General features: G+C 52.8%; 1 protein-coding gene across 1 annotated transcript in view; it reads left to right on the top strand.

Moving 5' to 3' along the window:
• The first annotated feature begins 1,985 nt into the window (after positions 1-1,985).
• The window catches only part of NCMAP (non-compact myelin associated protein), a 34,556-nt gene continuing 18,331 nt past the window's right edge, over positions 1,986-18,210 (top strand). The window contains exon 1 of the mRNA XM_008148078.3: positions 1,986-2,008. The gene's annotated coding sequence lies outside the window, so the exon portion shown is untranslated. The remainder of the gene's footprint in view (positions 2,009-18,210) is intronic.

Below are 18,210 nucleotides of genomic sequence, written 5' to 3' on the forward strand. Positions count from 1 at the left end.
TGCTTCACTGGGCTTGGCTCGGGGATCTGACCCTCGTCCGCTCTTTACGGAGGAGGTTGGTAAGAGAGCTTCCTTCCCCCCCTCTCCCGGCAGGTGTGTGCACACCTATTCTGACATGGCACCTTTGGCGTGGTTGGCTGGGGTGAAGGGAGAAAGCAGAAGGTGTAGAGCAGCCATGGGTGACAGGGCTGAAGAAACCAAACCCTGCACAGGGGACCTTGCCCCGAGATGCCGAGGTCCTTCTGTGTCAGGGTGTCCTCCTCCCCAGCCCCTACCACTTGGCATAATAATTCGATGGATCCAGCATTTTGCAAGCATTATCATGTAGTGAACCCCTTTCACGACCCGCGTGGTTCAGGGTTCAGGTTCAGGGCTCGGGCTCTGGAGGAGGCCGCACACAAGTGAAAGAGACTAGAAAATATTAATTTGGAAATATTGAGGGCCAGGTGGGAGCCCAACTCCAGGGGCAGGACTCCACCCCGCTCTGGCCTTGCTATCCCTTTTATTAAGACTGTGGGATACACCCATAGCCTTTAGGCAGGCAATTCCAATAACAGCCAATCAGCAAGAATTTACATAAAACTAGAAGGTGAAAGTTGCTTTAGCTACCTTTGTCTCAACTGAACAGTGGGTGGTTGGCTCTGACCTTTCAGAGCTTCAAGGTTGACCAGCCTTCCGGGTTCCTTGTCCACATCTCTCTGCTAGTGAGGACAATGGGCGGCTTCCAACATTATCACACTTTTAAAACCCTCACCACAACTACACTGAGGTAAGTATGTTGCTTTCATTCAACGGAAACAAACTCAGTCTCAGAGGTTCAAGAAACTGCTCGGTAAGCCATAGAGTCAGGCTTGGAGCCTGAGACCACCTGAGTGCCAAGCCCTTGACCCCTTGCACAGTCCAGCAAGAGTTCGGGAGGCGGGAGATGGCTTCACGTGGCCCCGTAGGTCTCAGATCCCTGGGCCAGAGCGCTCTCCCTGGCTCTCCTCTTCCTCCGGGCACCCGCGCTGCGGACAGGTCTGCCTCTCCTGCAGAGGCGGGGAAGCTCTGTGAAGCCGAGGAGCCACCTCCCGTCTCTGCTGAGAGAAATCATAGAATCGTGCTTCCTCAGCCAGCCCTGTTCATAACGATCCCTCGGAGGTCCCTGTGGAAGACAGTGGCCTCTCAGTTCCCCGCCGGCTGCAGAGGAAGTGACCAGGGCGCTGACTGCGTCGCACAGGCACCGGAGCCAGCAACAGGCCCATCACCGCACACTTTCTGGAAATGAGCTGAAAACAGAGTGAGGAAACCTGGCTGGACTCCTGGTTCTGACACTCACCTGCTGCGTGACTTCGGACAACTCGCCTCTGCTTTGAGCCTCAGTTTCCCTGTTTGTGAAAGGAAAGGGATTGGGATTCTCCTCTCTCCACTGTCTTCCCTCTTTCTGTCAATATTGATTGAAGGCCTTATTGGGGGGGCGGGGGGATGTCCATCAGAGATCCTTGATCCTATAGGGCAGTTTTTGACACTTGCCAGCTGTCCAACCTCCTGGTGTAACATTGTGATTGTCTACACCCAACACGCCCCCAAACCTTTCAATCAGATCAGCACGATCCCACTGTAAAGACACCTGTATACCCGCTCCCCCCAATCCCCGCCCCGCCCGGGAGCTCACATCCGCCTGGCGTGTCTGTAAGGCCCCTTCCTCCCCCTTTGCCCCCGGAGTAGTCTGACTTGGAGGACGTGGTCTGGTGGCCTCGGCGCCTGGCGGTGTCACACCCGGAATCCCCCAAAGGACCCGGGCCCGGGAGAGGCACGGAGACACCACGGGGGGGCGCTGCCACTCCAGTGCCCCGAGCCTAGCGCCCCCGAGGCGGCCCCCGAGGCCCGGGCGCCCGGATCACCTGCGCGGGGCGGGGCCGGGCGGGCCGGGGGCGGGGTCCCCAGGCGGGTAGAGCCCGGGAGGCGCCGCTGGCGCCGGCGGGAGGCTGAGCGGGCGGCGGGCCGGCTCCTGGGACTCGCCGAGCAGGTAAGAGGCTCCGGGCGCCGGGCCCCGGCGCAGCGGCTCGCTGTCCACCTGCCCGCCGCGCTTGGAGAGGGAGAGCCGGGGTGGGGGCATGAGCGCCCCTAGGGTCCCCCGCTCCTTCGCTGGAGGACGCGCCTGGGGTCCGCGGGTGGTGGGAGGGAGGCTGACCATCTCCAGTTTGGCGATGGGGATGGGGATGGCGATGGGGATGGCGATGGCGATGGGGATGGCGATGGGGATGGGGATGGCGATGGCGATGGCGATGGGGATGGGGATGAGGCGAGCGTCAAAGCGCCCGGAGCGCGGGAGTCTCCGCCCAGCGCGGAGAACCGCCGGGAGAACCAGCCTGCGTTCGGGCTGATGTTCCGGACTTCCAGACCGCAGTTCGTTTCCCCGTCCCCCCTCCCCCGCCCCGCCCCGGAGGAAAGGGGTGCTGAGCGGCCTGCCGGGACGTAGACGGGGTTTTGAACCGCTCAGGACCCGTGTTTGTCTCCAAACGGGCGTCTCGCTGGGTGGTCTCGGGCAGAGGCCCCACCCGGAGGAGACTGGGATTCAATGAGAGGAACACCCACGGGGCAGGGTGGGGGCAGCTCCGAGCGGCCAGTTCGGTAGACACGTTGGGAGCCGCTGGGAGGCGGGGTCCCGTTCTGTGGCCTGGGCCCCGGTGCGAGGAGGAGGTGGGTGTGTGGAACACAAGGCTGGTTTAAAGGGCCCACGGAAGCCCTCCAGGCGTGGGATCCCCCCTGGGCCACTGACCCGCGGGGTCTAACTGGGTCTTGGGCAGGACCTTTCATTTCTTTATAGTTCCGTTTGATGAGCTCCTTGAATGAAGCCATTTCTCCGCTTAAATCAGACAATCCACACCAAGTGCTTAGGACAGGGTGGCCATGGAGTAGGCAGGCACTCCATCCATGTAAACTCCAGTTTCCGCTGGACCAGAGCTCCTTGGGGCAGGGGCCAATGTCTACTTGGGTCACCATGATAGGGCGCCCGGCTGATGGAAGGTCTCACTACACACTTGTTGAGTGAATGAGTGATGGGTGAGTGTGCAGGCTCGGATTCTAACGGATGGGAATGGATATAGAAGACAGCGTCCCGGCGGACGGGCTGGTGTGAACGTGAGCCCACAGATTCAGGGCACCCCTGTGGGGGAGGAACTGTCCTCTCCCTCAGGGTTCTTCCGGCTGCTCTGATAATCAAATAGACGTGAGACAGATTAGCAAGAGAAAATTACCATATGGAATACATACATGTACACGAGAGAGTCAGAGACGAGACATGCACAAACGGTTCAGAGGCCGAAAGAGAAAGAGAATAAGCTAGGGGTGAGGTAAGACGCCTTGAGGGCATCACAGAGTCATTGCAGGATAAGAAGTGCGTCGGTCCTGCCCTATAGAAGGTCAAAAGGTTATCGCTGATAATCTCTTATTCTGGGCAAGGCTCCTAATTCTTCCAGGTAGTTGGGGTGGGGGCAGACGTTTCTCTGGAGCCCACAGCTAAAGTTCCCTTCAGCTCAAAGCAATCTGCATACCACAGAGGCGCAATCCCTAGCTGCCCCTCCATGGGGTGGAGAGGGCTGAAAGGATAGCCAGCCAGAGCTCAGAGGTAGGGAGAGCACACGGAACCCTGGAATCCTGAACCCCACCCAGCAGCCACACGAGAGTAGAGGAAGGAGCTGGAACCATAGGTAGATCAGGTACCTTTCTTATGTCCTCTAAGAGACCTCCCCAAGGTTACAGGGGTAAGGAGAGGGGGAGGGGCACCAAGAGACAGCAAAGGACCAGGGGTACCCGATGAAGCCGGAAGAAGGAAAGAGGGTCCCAGGACTCCTTAATGGGAGTGGGGCATTCTTCACCTTGACCCTGCTGGTCTCCAGGCTGGCTGGCAGTGAGGTAGCTGAAGGGGGCAGTGTGGTGCCAAGCGAGCCCGCTGGCTGGCACACAGTGAGCTGGGCTAGAGGGACCAGCTGGTGCGGGGATCTGCTGTAGGGTTTCCTATGAGTGGCCCTGGGAGAGTTCCCGCACACCATCACACCACCATGGGCCGGGGCCATTCCTGCCTCAGGCGGAGGGAGCTGTGTCCTTGAGGTGGAGCCTCTCCAAGCAGAGTTAGGGCCTTTAGCTCTTCTGACTCCTGGCAGGCAGCCTGTGGGGTTTTCATCTCCCTGGGGGGAGAAGCAAAGGGCTGGGGTGGAGGTGAGAGCTTTGGGGAACATCTCAACGGGTGACAGGAGGCACGGTACCCTTCAAAAGAGCCAGGTGTGGAGGTTCTGCTTGTAACACTGTGCAGAATTGCTTATAATTTGCTCTTGACACATCAGTCCCTGAGACCCCGGGGGGAAGCAGTGTCCACGCTGACCCATCCCATTGCTCCTGGGGCACAGGGTCACAGAGTGTTAGAGCTACAGAGACCCTTCCTGGGAGTGGAGGGCACTCTCCATTTAAAGGGGGTCCAAGAGCATTCTCCTCATTATTTTGTTTGTTTGTTTTTGTTTTCTTACATCTTACACTTTTTCTTTAAGAGAGAGAAAAGCATCGATTTGTTGTTCCACTTATTAATGCATTCATTGGTTGCTCCTTGTATGTGCCCTGACCTGGGATCGAACCCACAACCTTGGCGTATCGGAATGATGCTCTAACCAACTGAGCTACCTGGCCAGAGCTCTCCTGGACAATTTTCAAGCCCCATGAATGCTGCTCCTATCGGTTTCCCTGTCTCCATACATCTGCCTGCTGATGCCCATGGCATCCTGGCCTCTGGCATTCCACCCTTTGCTTTGGGGGCTGGCAGGATGGATCCCTCTTTGTTTTTTCCCCCATTGAAGTCCTTATCAGACATATAGATCCTACCTAGGTAGGCAGGAGGAGGAAGGAAGAGAGGAAGGGGTCTGAGCAAAGGCAAGAGTTGGCCAGTCACCCCAGTGGTTGAGCATCAACCTATGAACCAGGAGGTCACAGGTTCGATTCCTGGTCAGGGCACATGGTTGAGGGCTCGATCCCCTGTGTGGGGCATGCAGGAGGCAGCCGATCAATGATTCTCTCTCATCATTAATGCTTCTATCTCTTTCCCCCTCTCCCTTCCCTCTCTGAAATCAATAAAAATATATTTAAAAGGAAGAAAGAAGGAAAGAGCTGGCCAGTCAGTCTCTGAGGACTCATGAGCCTGGCCGTGAGGAGGTAAAGCTGGGGGGTGGGGCCAGCGTGTGGCTGTGGAGCTGGAACCTCTCCTGGTGTTTGAATCTCCTGGGGGCGGTGGCTGCAGTTTGGCCTCAGGAAGAGGGTGTGGCCACCTCTAAGACAGAGGCCCGTTCTTCAGCCCGCTTCTAGTCCTGCTCTGAGGGGCCTCCTGCCCGGTGCGACTCTCCTGAGCTGTTGGGGCCCTCGATGGGGCTGTAGGACCCTATGATGCCTGCTCGGGGCCCCAAGGGGTAGAGGGTGGTGGCAGAAGCCCTTCTCATGGATTGGTGCAGACCCTGGAGGGTCAGCAGGCCTTGCCCCAGGCAGCCTTGGGCAGAGGTGCCAGCAGTGAGGATGGGCAAAGAGCAGGGGCTTAAGGCCTCTGCTTTGGAGCTGAGGGAGCTTGTTCAAGCCACACCACCTCTCTGAGCTTCCGTTTCCCAATTAGCGAGGATACTACCCACAGCGATCACTTCGTAAATATTGGTTTCCCTTCTCCTTTAGAGAAACTTGTGTCTTGGGACCTGTTGAGCCAACTTTTAGGACCAACAGCCTCAGGATTTTTAAATCCCTCCACAATTCACTCATCATTCGCTCATTCATTCACTCATCCCACGTCTTCAGGGCTGACACCTGCCTCGCGGTCTGTGCTGGGAATTCACGGACAGCTCTTTTTGCCGCCGTCTGGCTTCTTGCAGTGCCCTGTCCCCCCTCCCCGCACCCCCAGCACAGTACGGCCTTGCTTTGAAACTTCCATCCATTCCTCCACCTGCGGTTATCCCTTTAATCATTTGTGCAATAAAAATCAGTTCTGTAACTCATTCCCCCACCGCTCTGCCCTCTTCCGGGTCTCCTGAGGTCTTAGCCTGCAGGTCACAGAGGGAAATGAGTGGTTAACTCCTGTTTGCTGAGAGCTTGCTGGTGCCCACACAGTGCTGAATGCTGCGCATGCCGCAGTCCCTTCAACACCCACAGCATCCAGGAGGTCACGAGTATTATCCCCTCGCCCAGAGGCATGAGCCACCTGCTGGTTGTCGGGAAGCGAACCGGGGATGCATTCTGACTTCCCGGGGCCCTCGGGATTTTGCCTTCATAGGCCCCTTCCTCCTTAGAAAGATTTACAATTATATTGGCTGCAATGGTCTATGAAAACATTGTCTTCAACCTAAAAGCTCCCTTTTCCTTCGGATTTTGAAAGAAATGAGAACATTTTTGTGAGCCCTGGGCACGCTGCCTCCTGTGCCCAGTGGGGACGTGGGGCCTGGAGCTAAGGAGAAATGGCTGGGATTCCAGCCCACGCCTACCGCTGGGGAAGTTCTGACCTCCTCACTGCACTGCCCTTTGCAATTGGAAAAAAAAAAAAAAAGGACAAGCAAAGAACTGGGGGAAAGGGACCGGTGGTATTAATAGTTCTCTCAGGAAAGTGGAACTTGATTTGTTTGTCTTCTGTGTCTCCCCACCCCCTTCACTCCAGCCACAGACCTTAAGGGTAACAGGCAGGTCCCAAGGACAAAAGGGATTCATTTATTTTGTTTAAAAGCAACTCGCAGGCCCCGGCTGGTGTCGCTCAGTTGGCTGAGCTGTCCCGTGTACCAGGAGGTCACCGGTTCAATTCCCACAGCAGGCTCGATCCCCAGTGGGAGGCATGCAGGAGGCAGCTGATCAATGATGTTTCTCTCTCATCCATGTTTCTCCCCCTCCCTACCTCTCTCTTGCTAGAATCAATAAAAAAAACATATTTTAAAAAATAAAATAAATAAAAGCAGTTCCCGGTTTCTGCCTAATCTCCAGTAAACAATATCGTTGGTAATAATAATAATAAATATTTTTGAGAGCTCCCGGGGCGTTATGCGAGTCACGTGGCCTGCATTGTCCCCTGAAAGCCTCAGTAACCCTATGGATAGATATACTATGATTGTCCCCATTTTGCAGATGATGAAACTGAGGCTTAGGAAGACTAAGTGAGTTGGACGAGCGACAGTGCCAGGACTGGGACCTGAGTCTGTTAGTTTGTTGTTAGAGCATAGCCTGCAGGAGGGCCAGGATTGTTTCCCGCGGTCTCCCCATCACCCAGCACGGCACCTCGGGACTGCAAGCTCTCAGTGTGGAACGAATGCATATGTGACTGAGCCCCGAGTCGGAACCGGTCCTGTTCTTTAGGGAAGCTTCCCTGGTTCAGGTGCTGCCCCTGCAGTGCAGGAGCGGGCAGCCACGGCCCAGGGGCTGCCCTGATGAAGTGAGGAATTGATCCAGAGACAAAGGCTCAGGCATTCCCTCTTCCATCGAGGTCCCCACCCCCACCCCAGCCTGTGGAATCTCACTAAGGAATCTACCTCCTGCCGAGGCTGCTTCTCCCTGCGAGCTCAAAGGTGCCGCCTGACGTCATTCAGGCAGAGCGCCAGCCAGAGGTGGCCAAGGTGTCTGCAGCTCTCCGGCCTGGGGCTCATCTTTTTCCTCTCCTGTGCCTTTGGCCCTTCCCCAGGGCACGTCGCCACAGAAAGATGGGACACCCGAGGGAACTTGAACTCACCCACCAAAATAATTAGAGATAGTACAACTACTATAAAAGAAAGGCAATAAATCAAGCTCCCTATGCCATGTGACACAGAATTATGAGACCAGATGGACCAAGATTGTAAAGCAAAGCATGATAATTATAAGGAGGTAAGAGAAGAAATGTATAAAATAATGCAAAAAAAACAGAAGTCATAGGAGAAATGGACATAAACATAAAATTTCCCTCCCAAAAAAAGGCATTGCCCTGGCTGGGTGGCTCAGTTGGTTGGAGCATTATCCTGTACACCAGACGGTTGCTGGTTCAATTCCCGGTCAGGGCACATACCTAAGTTTCAGGTTTTATTCTCTGTCAGGACGAGTAGGAGAGACAGCAGATCGATGCTTTGCTGTCTCTCTCTCTCTCCCCTTCCTCTCTAAAAAAAATCAATGAAAAACCACACATATCCTCAGGTGAGGATTTTTTAAAAAGCTAGAAAACCAAGCATTATTTTCAAAACTAGCAAGTAAAGGAAATGAATCAAGTATTTAAAAAAACAACAACAACAAAAAATGCACACCAAAAGAAGTCATAGGAGAGAACCAAGTGCAGACATTAGCTGTGAAAAACATAATATTTAAGATCAGAGACAATAGATGGCATAAATATCAGGATGAATACGGGTGAAGAATTACCTAGTACAGAGGCAGATCAGCTTGGACACTCCCACAGGAAACAGGAAAAGACAAAAAGATAACAAATAAATGAGCAAAGCCAAGAGATATGGAGAGTATACGTAGGTGTCCCAAAAGGAAAAATAAAAAGGGAGAAGAGGAAATAATTGAAGAAATAATGGAGACTTAATGTTCCAGAATGAAAGAAAAATGAATGCACTCAGATTGAAAGGACTCGTGGTGTAGCCAATACTAGAAATAAGGAAAAACCCACACACAGTTATTGGGTGAAATTGAGCATAGGAAAGGCAAAGAGGGAGAGAGCAGAGCGCAATGGCATCCCTTACAAAGGAATGAGCGTCAAACTGACTTGTCAATAATGACACTTGGCGAAGGAAGGTCAAAAAGTAGTGTATTAAGACTTGAAAGAAAAGGACCCTTTCAATCCAGAACTTTAAAGCCAGCCAAATTGTCATTCGAACATGAGGTCGTAATAAAAATATTCTTAGTCAAATAAAGCTGCAGAAGGTGGAATACAAAGACCCACATTGAGTCCTAGCCAGTTTGGCTCAGTGGATAAAGCGTCAGCCTGCGGACCAAAGGGTCCCAGGTTCGATTCCGGTCAAGGGCACCTACCTCGGTTTCAGGCTCCTCCCCGGCTTGGGCCCTGGTCGGGCCAAATGTGGGAGGCAACCAATTGATGTGTTTCTCTTACATTGATGTTTCTCTCGGTCTTTCCCTCTCCCACACTCTCTAAAAATCAATGGAAAAAATATCCTCGGGTGAGTATTTAAAAAAAACAAAAACAAAGACCCACATTGAAAATACTCGTGGGGGAAATAAATAATGAAAGGAACAAATCCAGGAGGTCCTGCAAGTTGGAGTGTTTAAATCAGGGGTCAGTGCAAGAAACAGAAGCAGAACTTGGCATTTTAGGTTGGAAAGGATTTTATGTACCGAATTCTTTAGAAATATTGGAAAGGCACTAGCTGGTTTGGCTGAGTGGTTAAGAGTGTCAGCCTGTGGACTGAAGGGTCCCGGGTTCAATTCCGGTCAAGGGCACAGGCCCGGGTTGTGGGCTCAATCCCCAGTGGAGGGTGTGCAGGAGGCAGTCAATCGGTAATTCTTTCTCATCACTGGTGTTTCTATCTCTCCCTCTTCCTTCCTCTGAGATCAATAAAAAAAAAATTAAAATAAATAAATAAAAACTAAAAATAAAATAATGGAAAGGCTAGAGAATCCCAAACACTGCAGAACTGGCCAGCTTGGGCACCTCTGGTGCCTGCCAGAATCTGGAAAGTGGCAGAATCACAAGGCTGCAGAGCTGCTGAATTTAAGGACACAATCTTGGCCTTGTGATCCACGGATCCGGAGGCTGATATGCTGTAACTGCCCAGATCCTGGAACTCAGTCTGGCTACCAGTGTCGTGGCAACACTTGCAACAAAGAGAGGACCAGTTGGGGGATGAGAAGAGACAACCCAAAGAACATATATACTTACTAGAGGCCTGGTGCATGAAATTCATGTATGGGGGGGATGGTATGTGTCCCTCAGCCCAGCCTGCACCCTCTTCAATCTGGGACTGCTGGCTCCCAACTGCTCGCCTGCCTGCCTGATTGCCCCTAACTGCTTCTGCCTGCCAGCCTGATCACCCCCTAACCACTCCCCTGCCGGCCCAATTGCCCCTAACTGCCTTCCCCTGCTGGCCCAGTCACCCTTAACTCCCCTCCCCTGCCAGCCTGGTCCCCCCCAACTGTCCTCCCCTGCAGGCCTGGTCGCCCCCAACTGCCCTCCCTTGCAGGCCTGTTCCCTCCCAACTACCCTCCCCTGCTGGCCATCTTGTGACCACATGAGGGCAGCCATCTTGTGTGTTGGAGTGATGGCCAATTTGCATATTACTCTTTTATTAGATAGGACTAGAGGCCCAGTGCAGATGCCAGCTTGCAGGGGCGGGAGGGGGATGTGGCTGCAGGCAGTTGGCTGGCCAGCACCGCTCCCTGGTCAAACTCCCAGTTGAGGGGACAATTTGTATATTAGGCTTTTATTATATAAGATATGCATAGCAGTGAAGACCTGGGGGCGGGGGGGGGGGGGGTGGAGGGTGAGTAGGGCTGGGAAAAGGGAGGTATAGGGGGAAATAGGAGATACCTGTAATACTATCAATAAACAATATATTTTTAAAAGAAGCAAATAAAAATAAAGAGAGGGCCAGCCTCAGGCTCTGACACTTTGGGAGATAACATTGTCTACTAAAATTAAGGACATTGAGCTCTGCCATCCAATTTATTTTGTTACCTTCTATTGAAGGCAAGTAACATTGGCTTTCCATTTTCAGAAGTGAGAGAAAATTTCCATTTAGCATAAACTTTATAAATGTTTTAAAGGAAAAGTAGTCTAGAGATCTCAATACTAAGCCATTAAGATTGGTGCAAACAAGTATTAAAAGTGATCAGAAGGGCCTGGCCGGCATGGCTCAGTGGTTGAGTATCAACCTATGAACCAGGAGGTCACATTTCCATTTCCAGTCAGGCCATATGCCCAGGTTGCAGGCTTAATCCCTAGAATGGGGCATGGCATGCAGGAGACAGCCAACCAGTGATTCTCATCATTAATGTTTCTATCTCTCTCTCCCTCTCCCTTCCTCTCTGAAATCAATTAAAAAAAAAAAGTGATCAGAGGTGGAAGAGGTGACCTGGGAGGAGGAGACAGTTGGATCTCACCGTAGAGGAAGGTTTGATGGTGTAGAGTTGGGAAGAGAGCACTGGACTGAAGGCCAGTGTGCTGACGATCTGCTGCTGTGTGACCAACCGCTCCAAAACTTAGTGGCTTAAAACAAGTTTGTTCTTGTTTTCTCTCGTGGGTTGACTGGGCTCAGCTGGGAGGTTCTCACGTGGTCTCTCATGTGGTTTCAGTTGGCTGTGCAGTGCAGTCACCTGAAGGCTCTCACGTGGCTGGCCGCCGTCGCTGGCTGTTGGTCAGGAGCATGGCTGGGACCTCTCCACGGCCTTGGGCGTCTGGCCGCATAGCAGCTGGGCTCTGAGAGCGAGGTTCCAGGAGCAAGGATTCTGCAAGGCGGAAGCTGCCACTCTAGGGCTGTACCCATGTCACTTCCAGTGTGACTGCCGCTCACTTCCGTAGTCTAGCGGTACTGAGCAGTCATCCGACCTAGATTCCGGGGATTGGAGAAAATAGACTCTGCATCTTGATGGGGGCGAGGGGGCAATGGCCAGGTCACACTGCAGAGCAGCGTGTGGAGTAGGAGATACTGTGCGGCCAGCTTTCCAATGCTGGGAAGCACGGGTGAGTTTCAGAGACAAGGAATCGCTCATTCTGCCTAGAGCAGTGATGGGCAACCTTTTGAGCTTGGTGTGTCAAACTTCGCCAAAAAACTGAGCATAACTCGGGTAGTGTGTCCCTTTGAGGAAAAAACATTATTTCGCGATATTTATAGTTTAAATAACATAAATGTTTCATCCTCGGCATGCGGCCACCTCAGCGGCCGCGTGTCATCAGAAATGGCTACGTGTGTCAGTGCTGACACACGTGTCATAGGTTCGCCATCACTGGCCTAGAGTCAGGGAGAAAAGGCGACAGGTGTTGGTGGATGAGACCGAGAAGTCCATGGAAGACCTTGGTTGTCAACGCAAAGAATCAGGGCTTTATTCTGTAGCCAGTCAGAAGCGACTGATGGAATCAGAGTGACGGAGGACACTGTGCTGTCATTCTAATTCCTTTTCCAACAAGTGGGTCCCCGAGGAAGAAGGCTGGCGGCTTCTGTTCCTTCACAGAAGCATATTCCAGCCCCAGGATGGAGTAAAAAATACACCACCCAGTCCGCTACGCATGTGCTAATTGTACGTGGGGTGATGGCCAGCCCAGGCACTGGAGAGGTAAGTCTATGGTTCATAAGCTGCTGGACTACTCTGGAAATTCCAGTATTTCTACATTCACTCCATAGTTCCCAGATCCCTCGGATTCCTCATGAGCCAAAAATCCTTTGCTAGGACTGCTATCCTGGTTATTGACTGAAAAGTCATGGCCCAAGTCCAAGCAACCTGAGAGCCCAAGGGAGGGTGTGACTTGCCCCAGGGGGTTGCACGGAAGTGAGTGAGGGACTCTGTCGGCCATCACCAGAGCTCGGGGATCCAGCGCCCAGAAAGTTAAGTGTGTGTTCAAAGCCAGCCCATCCATGGGCATTCCCTTCAGCACATTCCTTCCATACAGTGTGCATGCACGCGTGCATTTATTCATTCAAGTGCCTTCTGAGGGGCAGACCCCATGCTGAATGTGCCAATGTGGCCGTGACTAAGGCAGCTTTGCCCCCTCCCCTCCCCAGAGAGTCCCTGGAATAGAAGACAGACGTGTCTTCTAATGAGAACACGCGATGAGGACTGGAACGAGGGGCCTGTGAGATGCTGTGGAGCGTCTCGGAGCACACGGACCGACTGGAGGTGGTAGGGAGGCTTTGGGCAGGTCCTGGAGGAGAAGGAAACCAGCTTGCTCAGTGCTCACTGTGCCGGGGGTCTGGCGTGCGTTGCTGAGTGACTTCTGCACGCCAACCCTTACGTGTGCCTGCTCTGTACGGGGAGGCTAAGTCCTTGGTGTTTATTAACACTTATTATCTCATTCGATTGTGCAACAAGGAACAAGGCAGGCATCACCAAGCCCAGTGTCCAGATGAGGAAATGGGCGCAGAGGGGTTGAGTCACGAGCCCCAGGTGACTTCACTGAGCCTGAACTCAAGCCCACGTGTCACTCTGAAACCCATGTCTTTGTTTCCCCTGTCACCACCAGTGCACGGGGCAGGGAGGACACTTGGGGAGAGGGGACACTGCCCGAGGGAGCTCAGTAGTTCCAAGGGGGGTGCCAACCTGGGAGGGGGGAGAGGCGTGAAGGGCCCCGAATGCCAGGCCAAGGTGGGGAGCGGACTTCATTCTCTCCTCCAAGAGGACTGACCAAGGTTCCCACGACTCCCAGCCCACACCGGCATCTCTCCCCCCAGGTCACTCTGCCATGAAAGCTTGTCACCTGATGTCCCTCGAGGCAGGTCTGGGCCTGGAACGCGGGTCTCCTTCCTGACTTCCAGCCAGCGCTCACGCCTCACCCAGCCTCCTCCTGGCCGCGGTCTCCCTCCCAGGCTGCGGTGTTTGCTCAGAACCTGGGCAGAGCGCACAGAAATAGTTATGTCACTGCCAACCCTGCCTCTGGAGGCCCCCAGGGGTTACCTCACAGAGAAGTTCAGTTATATAACCCCGAGTTGACACAGCGGGAGGGAGAAGGAAATAGATTACAATTATTCTCTTTTCTCAGTCGTGAACACATCTTTGAAACTGCATAGCTTGACATTTTCCTCTTCTTTTTCCTCCCTCGTCTGTTGAGCTTGGGTCTCCAGGAATGTTGGTGGCTCTACATCAATCACTGATTTTAGCCTTAATTCTGGTGAGACTGGAGGTGGGGGAGGGGAGAGAAAGGAAACGTGTTAAAGGGCTGCCAGGGGCTTTATACTCATTATCTCCTCTTACCTCAGCAGCAAGCCAGTGAGGAGGTCATTCTCTTTTTTGCCTCCATCTTACAGACAAGGAGTGGGGGCACAGAGAGGTTAAGTAGCTTTCCAAGGGGCACCCAGCAGAGCCAGGTCAGTCTGGCTCTGACACTCTGGAGTTTTTCAAACATCAACTACGGAATTCCTAACAAGAGAGCCAGGCATGCTAGCGTCTCCCTATGGAGGAAGTTCCCAATTAGTCCCAATACATCCCTCACATTACTCTCCATTCTGACCTTCCCCGTCCCATCCCCTCACCAAATTTTATACTTCCCTTCCTGACTGTGCTCACCCCCACCTCCTGTCCCCCCTCTTCACTCCCGCAGGTTCTCCCAGCTAGAATGTTGCTCCTCCCTTCTTCACTTGACAAAATCCCAGTAAAATAATAATAAAAACGCTCATTCACTGAGCACCTGTGAAGTGGAGAGGTTAAAAGCATGAACTCGAGTGTTCTGCCTGGGTTCCACCCAGTTCTACCCCTTTTGCTGGCTGTGTGATCTCAGGCAAGTTACTTAACCTCTCTGGACCTCAGTGGATTTTTTTGCCTGTAAGATAGAGATAGTAATACTCTCCTCATAGGGTTGTCATGGGGTAAAATGTTATAAAAAATGAAGTAAAAACAATACAAATAAAAACTTCTTTGTAGAGTCTTCAGACATGTGCTTGGCACATCGTGCTTTTTAAATGTCTATTCTTATTGCCACGCCTTCAAAATGTGGAGCAGACACTAAGTCAGATTCCCTGAGTTCACAAGCCACCTCAGTTGGTGACCTTAGACAAGTTACTAAACCTCTCTGGGCCTCCGTTTCCTCACATGAGTATTTTCAACTGTAGTGTGCGTTTCACTTAGGGTCGATGAGACAATAAACATAAAGTACTTAGTAGAGGGCTTGGTACGGAGAACCAAGTAAATATGACCTATTAATATATTACTGGGATTCAGACCCAGGTTACCCTGACCCCACAGCCCTCCTCCCTCCTCAGCACTTCTCCCTCTCTGAGCTCCATGGCATTTGTCACATCTTCATCACTGTGGTGGGAAGGCATGAGCCAGGTGATCTGCGCTCAATGCTTGGTCCATGCTGCAGTTCAGTCAGCAAGCATTGAACACCCACTGCTTATGCACTTAGCCAGTCATTTATTTCACTCAGCGACTATGTGTTCATACTTACAATGTGCCAGGCAGTGTTCCAGGCTCTGGAGATCCAAAAGGTGAATAAAAATCGACACAGCCCCTTCACTCATAGAGCTCAGAGTCTGGTGGGGGACACAGCCGTTCATCAAATAGAGGATGCTAAGTAAACTAGTGGTGAGAGAGGGGCATGGTGCTGTCGGAGTGCACAGCATAGACATCGTAAGTAACACTTGGGTTCAAACATCATGTGTCAGTAGGTGAGGCAAGTGCTTGGCACATGCAAAGGCCCTGTGGCAGGGAAAGGAGGGACTGACAGGGATGAGACTGGAGGGGTCTGCAGGATCTAAAACCTGGGGGGACTTTTGTATCATCATAAGTTCTCGTGTGAGGTAGACTTGGGTCCCCCCTAAATTTTTTTTTTTAATTTATTGATTTGAGAGAGAGGGAACATTGATTTGTTGTTCCACTTATTTATGCATTCATTGGTTGCTTCTTGTATGTGTTCTGACTGGGGGTCAAACCCACAACCGTGGCAGATTGGGACGATGCCGTCTAACCAACTGGCCAGGTTCCCTCCTCCAAATCTTTTCATTTATTTTAAAATCAAGGGGAACAACTTTTAGGGTGGGAGAAAAATATTTCAACTTCTTCTCACATCAGAAGAAATACAATGTTTAGAGGCCATGAACATTTATTACGGTGGGAGGGACCCACAAAAGTCATGAGGTGGCCCTGACCGAGTCAAACCTATTATTAAGCAGATACCTTCTATCCGGTCTCATCTGATCCTTACACTCCTAATCTCGCCTGAGGCTATTTTTCCATTGATTTTTTAGGGAGAGTGGAAGAGAGAGAGAAAGACAGAGAGAAACATCGATTGGTTGCCTCCTGCAGGAGCCCCGACCAGGGCCCAGGCCGGGGAGGAGCCTGCAACCAAGGTATGTGCCCTTGACGGGAATCGAACCTGGAAACCTCTGGTCCGCAGGCCGACGCTCTATCCACTGAGCCAAACCGGCTAGAGCTAATCCTTACACTCTTATTTAGCGGCACACATACCTCAGGTGAGGAAAATGAGGCTCGTGGAGGGTAAATGAGTTACCCACCACAGTGAGTTTAGAGGTAAATAGGTGTGGGATTTGAACCCAGGTTCATCTACCTCCAAACCCTTTCTCCACGGCATCACTGTAAGTTCATCATTTTACTTTAGTCCTCACAGCATAAGGGTGGGACAGTCAGTCCCAACTTAAAACTGAGGCCTGGAGGAGAGAAGGAAGTGCCTAGCTCACAGCCCTTGGCTAATCAACGAGGGAGTCGGGCACTAGACCCTTCCTCCTGCCCCTGGTCTGCCCCACTGCTGCCCCTCCCCCCACTGTCTCTACCCTCCACCCTCACTGTGGCCAGCCTCACCGTCCCCCCTGCCCCCTTCTGTCCAGGTTCCCAGCCCATCGAGGGGCTGCTGAGGTCTGTGCAGCACCCACAGCCCCCGTCACAGCAAAGCGGGTGCTGGTACTGCGCCTGGCGGGAGGGAGAAGAAAGAGGCAGCGGGCCAGCGGAGAGCGGAGGTTTACATGAGACCTTGGGTCCCCCAGACAAATGCCCTCTGTAGCTCCAGGCCTGTTGTGACTGGCCACGGGCCAGCTCTCACCACGGAGGCTGGAACTGCTGGGCCCGTTTCCCCACCTCCGTCCTCTCGGCAGCCCAGCGCTTGCCAGGCCGAGCCTGGGCAGGAAAGGGGAAGGGTGTTTCTTCTGGAATGGAGGGTGTGGGAGGCAGGGAGGGTGAGGGGCCACGTCCTGAACCAAACTGGGAGGCTGGGAGTCGCACGGTGGAAGGAGCCTGAGGAGGAGGTCCCGGGGCCCCAGCTGCGCATTTTGCAGGAGAGCACACTGAAGTCCAGACAGAAGAAGTGGCTTGCCCACGGCCACACAGCGAGTAAGCAGCACAGGTAAGACTCGAACCCAGGACTCCTAACTTCCAGCCCAGGTGCTTGCCCCGTACATCAGGCCTCTCTCTTGGGGTTTTGGTGGTGACCCTGTCAAATAGGTAAGGAGATGAGCTTCATAGACCAGGACGTTGAGAGGCAAAGAGAGGATGTCACGGGTTACAGAGTCGTAGGTTTCTTGGAATTTCATATTCAAGTTCAGGTACTCCAGCGTTCACATCTTTCACTCATTAATTGCAAACACGTTGAGGTTAGCCACGCCCCTGGAAAACGTGGACAGAGAGGCAGAGAATCCAAAGTGAGACCCCTGAAACATCGGCATCGGGGACCAAGTCTGATGATTGGAGTTCGTAGGAGGACATTGGCCTTGATTCTTAAAAAGAATAATAAGGATCTCCCCAAGGGCAGTGGGGGTCAGGGCACCTGTTCCAAGGCGAGCGTTGGTACTCATTTATGTGGTTTTCTTCCCCCCCCCCCCACCCCCGCACTCCCACCCCAGCTTTTCCCCAGGGGTTTGCAGTTGGCTTGTCCATGGTGTACAGAACTCAATTACATCTACGTGTTCTTGCCTTAATAGGTGGTAATGAGACGGAACTTAGAAGTAGCTACGTCTGTTCTTTTTAGGAATTTCCTGCAGTTACAATCCCCTCAGATTGAAAGCACCCACAGCTAAGGTGGATAACGCAGGCCAGGTGGGGCCTCACTCACCAGCCGGGGTTCCTCAGGTTTGGTTTAGATCTTACTATGGTGACTGCTCTTGTCTTAAACGAATCAGAGGAGTTCTCCAAAACCCACCAAGTGAGCTCGCTCTCTCTGTGTGCCCCTGGGGGGCCTTGCTGGCCCTCAGTTTCCCCAATTGTAAGGAGAGGGCATTGGGCTTAGTAGTTCTCAAACAGGGTCCCACAGAATCCTGTGGTCACAGGGAGGTGCCTCCGAGGGCCATCGCAGAGGGTGTGGGGAGTGGGGAGAGATGGTGTGTGGGGAGGGGGGAAGCTAGGTTCCTTCAGTCTTTTGGAAGAGCTTAGTTTTCTACCATAAATTCATCCCCAAACCCTCCAACAGAAAAGTAGATCTCCTTTCAGTCTGAAAATCTCCCGGTTTCATTTTTTTTCGTGGCTGGTGAATCCCCTGCACCGCCCTCCTCCCCCGCCGTGGGATTGGTCACCCCCAGGTTGCTGCAGAGTGGTGGCCCTGCGCACCCCCTAGTCCCCGATCCCGTGCGCTGCGCCCCTTGGCTTACT

This window comes from Eptesicus fuscus, chromosome 9 (genome assembly GCF_027574615.1).
Source record: "Eptesicus fuscus isolate TK198812 chromosome 9, DD_ASM_mEF_20220401, whole genome shotgun sequence".
NCBI lineage: Eukaryota > Metazoa > Chordata > Mammalia > Chiroptera > Vespertilionidae > Eptesicus > Eptesicus fuscus.